We start from the raw sequence: 7,097 nt of genomic DNA, 5'->3' as shown, positions 1-7,097 counted from the left end.
AAACAGCAGAGCGAATGAAAAAGAGAAAAAAAGGTGAGGCTCCAGGGATAAAAAATGTTAAAGAAAATCAAAAATAAATAAATAAATAAGGACACCCCCACACCCCAGGGCCGCGGGAGACCAGGCAGTGCGCGCTCACACGGCCGGAGGCCCGCCCACGCCCGGAGGTCCCCGGACGGGAAGCAGCATCGCAGAACACAGCGCGAGCCTCGGGAGCCCGCCCGGGAGCCCCACGCGCGCCAGGCAGCGCCGCCCTGAGCTGTACCGGCGGAACACCCACGCGGGGAGTGCGTCGCCCCGGCAACGACGCCGCCCCGCCCCGTTCGCGTGCGCACGACAGACGACGGTGACAGGCTGGTGCCCAAATGGCCCCGCCCAGCTCCTCCAGGGCCCCGCCCAGTCGCCCTCACCTGCGCGCTCCCGACCGCGCTCCCGAGGGGCAGTGCGGGCTAACAGGGAGCGTCACACAGATGTCTCAGACTCCGGCGGGTGTGCCTGCGTTTCCCGTCCTGCTGCCCCACTTCAACTTCCGGTTTTCCCGGCTCTCTCGCGGCGCCCACCTGTGGGCCCCGGGCGTGGGGGCAATTGGGGCGGTGAGGACTGCTGGGCGGACACCCGCGAGTCCTGGGGTCGGGGTCCTCCGTGGGGAAACTGAGGCTGCCGCGCTAGGGCCCACCTCCCTAGAGCGCCGGGGCCGGGCCTCCATGCTGGGGACCCGGAGCACGAATTCCAGCCCAGCGCCCCATCGGCCTTCTCCTCCAAGGGGCTCTCCCGACACTCACCTGTTTCGATTTTTGTTGTTTAAAAAATGGGAGTACGTCATATGCTGCTGACCTGCCCCGTGTTTGTGTGACATATCTTAGAGACTGTTCAATATAATAAACCTAGAGAAAGAAGACATATGCACCCCTATGTTTATCGCAGCACTATTTACAATAGCCAAGATACGGAAGCAACCTAAGTGTCCATCAGTAGATGAATGAATAAAGAAGATGTGGCACATATAAACAATGGAATACTATTCAGCCACAAGAAAGAAACAAATCTACCATTTGCAACAACATGGATGGAGCTGGAGGACATTATGCTCAGTGAAATTAGTCAGGCGGAGAAAGACAAATGCCAAATGATTTCCCTCATTTGTGGAGTATAACAATGAAGCAAAACTGAAGGAACAAAATGGCAGCAGACTCAGAGACTCCAAGAATGAACTAGTGGTTACCAAAGTGGAGGGGTGTGGGAGGGCGGGTGGGGAGGGAGGGAGAAGGGGACTGAGGGGTATTATGTTTAGTACACATGGTGTGGGGGATCACGGGGAGGACAGTGTATCACAGAGAAGGGACATAGTGGATCTGTGGCATCTTGCTGCACTGATGGACAGTGACTGCACTGGGGTATGGGGGGGGACTCGACAATAAGGGTGAATGTAGTGACCACGATTGTTTTTCTTGTGAAACCTTTAGAAGAGTGTGTATCAATGATACCTTAATAAAAAAATGCACACGCACACACACACACACAAAAAAAAAAAACCTAGAGAAAGATAGAGGGAGAGGTGGGGGAGACATGCAGCAGGTCAAAGGCAAAGCCAGACATTAGTAAAAGCGGACGCTGCAGATTGTAGTGGGTCACCACTGGCAGCAGGGGAAAGGGCTGAGCTCCGCCCAGTTTGTGCAGGGGTGTCTGGGTGTTCTAAAGGGAGATGGGTTAGGCCAGATGTGTGCCAGCTGGACGGTATGGGGGTCGGGAGTCCAGCCTCCCACTGCGAAGGGAGACAGAGGCCCTGTCCTTCCTGACGAGTCCATTTCAAAGCAACGGCTCTCAGGTCCTTGAGAGACACTTCTGGGTTGTAGGAGACACATATTCACAACTATAAGCCCTTTTTAGTAAATACTCTGAGAGGGAGGACAGGGCCCTATAATTGTGTGTTGCCCAGAACAAACAGCAAATCCTCCTGGCAGCAGAGGCTTTTCCTTTTCTACCCCTCCCTTTCTCAGGCAGGCATTGTAATGGGGGCTGGGGTCATCCTAGTGCTGCGCTGCCGGGAGCCACACCGGAATTCAGTGGAGTCTCCGTGCGGGTTCAGTGGGGGCCGTTACAGGCTGAGGGTTCTGCAGTTCTCAAGTGGTTCCTTGATGTTTTTTAACTATGGCATATTTCCTCGTATGGCTGTATTACCATTTCTATAACCAGGCCCCTACTCACACCCAATTCTTGATGCCCTCGCCGTGCAGCAACTGAACCACCCAGCAGCTCTTGTCATGGAGCCGTTGTTCCTTTCCAGTGGGTGAGCAAGATTTGTTAATCTTGCAAATCTTTTGAAACAGGACAGGTGGAGGGGCTACCAACCCCAAGCCTGGCTCCTCAGTCTCAGCCATGATGCTGGCCTGGCAGCCTGCCCGTCACAGTCAGTCAGCTGGATTGGCCTTTTCCTGCCCTGGGCAAGCTTCACAAGGATAGGAAGCTCCTCCGGAGGCAGCAACACCAAGCATCTCCTTCCACCATTGCCAAGGCCAGCACATCAGCCTCAGCTAGGCAATCTGTAAACACCAGGCTAGAAAAGCCCCCAGACTTAATTGGGTAGAATAGCTGCTCCTCAAACTCCCACAACCCACCTTCCAGTACCTTGTCTTTACCTGGGAGCTATAGACAGCTAGCTTATAGTACAGGCCGGGAGCGGACACTCTATTGAAACTAAGCTCAACAGTCCCTCTGGCTGGCCCTTTGCGGCAGAAATCAAAGTAAATTTAAGTTACTTTCCCTTTAGAAGCTGGTGTGTTTTTAGGAAACCAGGGCACTGTTAACATCCTCCCAAAATATTCCTTTGCCGCTGCTGTGATCTGATACAGACGGTGTCCCCCTGTCTTGGGTAGTCTCAGGCTACATTCGCCCACACAGGCCAAAGACACTGACACAGGTGGGGATAAGGGCAGCCAAGAGGCACACAGACCGGCTCGGACAGAGGACGCCTACTGGAGGCCCCGCTCGGGAGCAGGTGGCCATGGCATGCAGGCTCCCAGCCCTGATGTCATGTCCAGCTAATGTTTACAGCCCTTCACCTCTCTGTCTTCTCTATGTGTCATTCGGTCTTTCACAGAATCTTTTATATTCTTTTTACTTGTGCTATTGGGAAAAAATGTAGGACTTCCATTTGCTTTTACTTTATCACAGCCTTTTAAAAATTTTATTTTTGTGAATGCTTTACAATGTGACCAAAAAACAGCTAATGCTAGGAATCAGGGCTCCCTGGAGAGATGGCAGATCCTAGGACTGGGGCATGATACAAACTCTCTAGACAAGGGGGAGAAAGACTCTCCTAAAGCCAAACATTCACATACCCTGTGCCACAACAATTCACTCCTGGGTACAAACCTGGGTACCATCTCATATATGTAAGCACAAAAACATCAAAAAAACGCTGTGGTGAGAAGTCAGGATAGTGACTAATTACGCAGGAGGAAATGGCCACTAGGAGGCACCAGAGTAGCGCAGGGATGCTGGCTACAGGGCTGTTAATGGAAATTCATCAAATTCTTCACTTCGGATTTGTGTACATTCTGTATGTTACACCTAAAAATTTACTTCAAAAAAAAAAAGGTAAATGAAGAGAAACCAGTTGGGCCATTGCTATAGTCCAGGCAAGAGATGCTGGTGACCTGGATGTGGGTGAAGGCAGTGGGGGTAGGCAAACAAGCAGATTTGAACAATATTTAGGACATCAGATCTCTGGACTTGAAGACTGATGAGATGTGAGAATGAGGTAATGCAAGGGGTCAAGGATAAATTCCTATTTCTGGCTTGAGAGACAGAATGGATTATACTGTGTTTACCAAAATTGAGAATTCCAGAAAATACACAGGTTTGATGTGAAAGATTCATTCAGTCCACATTTAGTGAGGATTTGTTATGTGTCGGGCACTCAGGTTACGGCAGTGTCAGCCAGAAAGGCACTCATATGGTGCTTGCATTTAAGTGGCGGAGTGAGTTTGGTTTTGGACACAAAGATTTTGAGACATTTAGGGGACATCCAAGTGGCAATGGCAAGCAGGTAAGTTGAGAAGCAAAATATAAATACAGGGGTATTGGCCCTAGAGAATGTTATTGAGGCCACCGTGGCTATGAAACCACCCAGGGAGGTATATTAGTTATCTATTGGTGCATAGCAAATGATTCCCAAACACTGCAGCTTAAAACAAATATTTATTGTTCCACAGTTTCCACACCTGACAAGGCTTAGCTAGATGCCTCTAGCTCAAGGTCAAGAGTTGCAGTCAAGATGTTGGCTCGGGCTGCACATGAAACCATCTTAAGGATGGACTGGAGGGAGGGGGATCCGAGTTGGCTGACCTTGGTCCCTGGTGACCTTGACTCACCAAGTGGGCCTCTCCTCAGATGCCCCAGGGTGAGCTAGCAAGAGAGTGAGAGAGCACCTATGAGGACCCATCTACAACCTGATCTCAGAAGTGACACCCCCTCACTCCTACGGGATTCTGTTCATTAGAAGTGAATCACTACATCTAGCTCCCCAAAAGGGGAGTGGGTCACACAGGGTGTAAAGAGCAAAGAGGCAAAGGCCACTGGGGGCCAGGAAGGGTGGGGTGGGAAGAGCCTCCGAGGCCAGAGCCCTTGTAGGGAACAATATTTAATGCTCAGGTGGAGAAGACCAAAGGGAGACAGGTGGAGAAGTCAAGAGACAAAAATAATAAAATAAAGGTGTTTGGGCCCCAGAGGACAGTAGAGTCCAGAGGAAGATGAAAAACCAAACCCACCGAAAGGTCAGGCAGCAAACCAGTGGGCCACAGAGACAAAGGGTGGATGGAGGCAGTCTCCCCAGAGAGACTGAAATGGAAGAGTGAAGAGGAACTGGCCAAGCAAGGGTGGGGTGAACACCCCAATTCTGGGCCAGGGTGGTGACGACCGGGACCCAGTGTGTCATGGCTGAGCCTGGGAGGGCAAAGGGAAGGAGGGCAAAAGGAGCACTCTGTGCAGAGAAAGGGCTGGGGGTAGCCCTGGGCGCGCTGCCTGCTGTGAGTTCTCAGTGTAGTGTGGAGCCATGCAGAGCCTGGAGCAGTAGGGAGAGGATCTGCTCAACGGGACATGCCAAAGGCACACAGATAGAGGCAAATGGCAAAGCTGAGCCTGTGTGGGGTCATGGCAACAGGGAAAGGTGTTATTAATGCAGTTCAGAGATGAGCATGTAAGCTGCTGCATTAACCGGAGTTAGTTAATAACATCGTGGAAATAGGGTTTTCAATAGTCACCCTTCCCTTGAGCTGGAGAAGGATCTCTCCTTTTGCCCTGAATCATTCTAAACGGAGGAATCCTATGGACATGGAAAATAGGGGAAATTTTGTCTCACTTTGGGATCTCTGGAGAACCGGCAGGCAGATGAAGACACCTCAGCCAGGACCGACAGGCGCTCCTGCCAATCTGGCTGATACTAGACCTTAACATTTTTCACATTTAATAAATGATTGTTTATTTTTTAAGACACCAACTACTTAAAAAAATCTAAGGCAACAGCATTTTCAAAATAATTTTAGGAGATACTGAAATATACCCCAAACAGAATTATATTAAAAATTTCCCTTTTGGGGTATGTTTATCGCTTACTAAATGGAGATAAGTAACAATCCAGCAACTTCACAGGAGTTTTTACCTGGTAGTGGATATCACTCTGGGAGAGGGCAGTGTATTTTCAAAGAACAGGGAGAATCTGATGGGACTTAAGGGTTCATTAAACCTTTTTTTTCCTGTAAAGTAACTTGAGTTGATAAAAGAAATCAAAGGAACCCCTGCTTCACCTGGTCCTGTATGACTGTTAGCCTTATGGGGTTTGCTGCCCCCCCACAAACTTCCACTTAGCACTTTGTCCCTGGGGGCAGGGACAATGCCTGAGCACAAGAGGAAGCAAGTATTTTCTGAATGAATGGTGTGCGCAGGCCGCGGGCCGGAGTAGGGATATTAAGGCAAGGGTTTAGGGCGCAGGTTTAGGGAAAAAGGGGACCAGACCTAGTGACTTTCTGCCTGGATGGTACTTTTGGTGGTTGCGTCAAGCTGGTCCCTGCTTTTCTGACATATTTCCAGGAAAGGTGTCACCCCTGGGTCGGAGGCCCTCGCAGTCCGTGCTACCCGCCAACACCGCGCGGTGGCACTCCGGACGCTCCAGGACCCAGGCGCCGGGACCCCCAGGGCGGAACCTTACCGGACACACCCGGTTCCTGCGATGCTCCCGCACCGCCTCCGTACAGGGCCCAGCTCCCAGCTCCCAAGGCCTAGGCACGGTCATGTTTTCGAAGGCCACAGCCATAGAGGCGAAGGTCAGTCGGGCTCGCGGCGGTAGGGGCAGGGACGGCAGTGCGGCGAGGCCCGTGGGAACCCAGGCCTGGGGGTTTCCCTAGGTGCCTCCGCCCCTCCGCTGCGCCGCCCAGTGGGGGAGGCCGCGCCCTGGCATGGGCTTGCGGCCCGGGAGAGCCCCGCTAGACAGTGAAAACCAAGGAGATGGGCACAGCCGTTAGGTGCAGGGAGACGGCGACCCTGCGGAGCCAGCGCGGTCGCAGGGTCTGGCCCCGACACTCCGACGCGCCTGGGCGGAGGGGCGGCCATCCCCGACCGCCGGCCACCGAGCAAGTGGCCCCCGCTCCCCGGGACAGGTGGTGCCGCGGGAGTGCCCACGGGCCCTGAACGCCGAGGCACCGCAGATCCCCCGAGGAAAGTGCTCTCCCCGCTGCGGCCGGGAGCACCACCCACAAGACACCTCGGAGCGAAGGGAAGGGCTTGACTTTGGCCTCAGAGTTGAGCTCAAGGCCAGTGGTGGGGTCAGGTCTCCCCCCACCCCAGGATCCCCTGCTTCGTCATTGGTAAAGCTGGGACAAAAGGCACCTGGCAGGGTTCTCGGGGGGAATTTAGGGTGGCAATGTGGAAGGTGCCCTCTCCTGCCCACAAAACACGATCCTGTTCAGTTCTGTTCTTAGCATCACCACAGTTTGCTAGACACCCTGCATGGAAGCCCGAGGCCAGGCCTTTTCCTCCTGCCCACCTCAGCGCCGACAGCTGCTCCCTGCTCACAGCAGGCCCTTAGCAAAGATTTGTCGCCT

Source organism: Manis pentadactyla, chromosome 10 (assembly GCF_030020395.1).
Source record: "Manis pentadactyla isolate mManPen7 chromosome 10, mManPen7.hap1, whole genome shotgun sequence".
In the NCBI taxonomy this organism is placed as follows: domain Eukaryota; kingdom Metazoa; phylum Chordata; class Mammalia; order Pholidota; family Manidae; genus Manis; species Manis pentadactyla.
Note: the sequence above shows the minus strand (reverse complement) of the source record.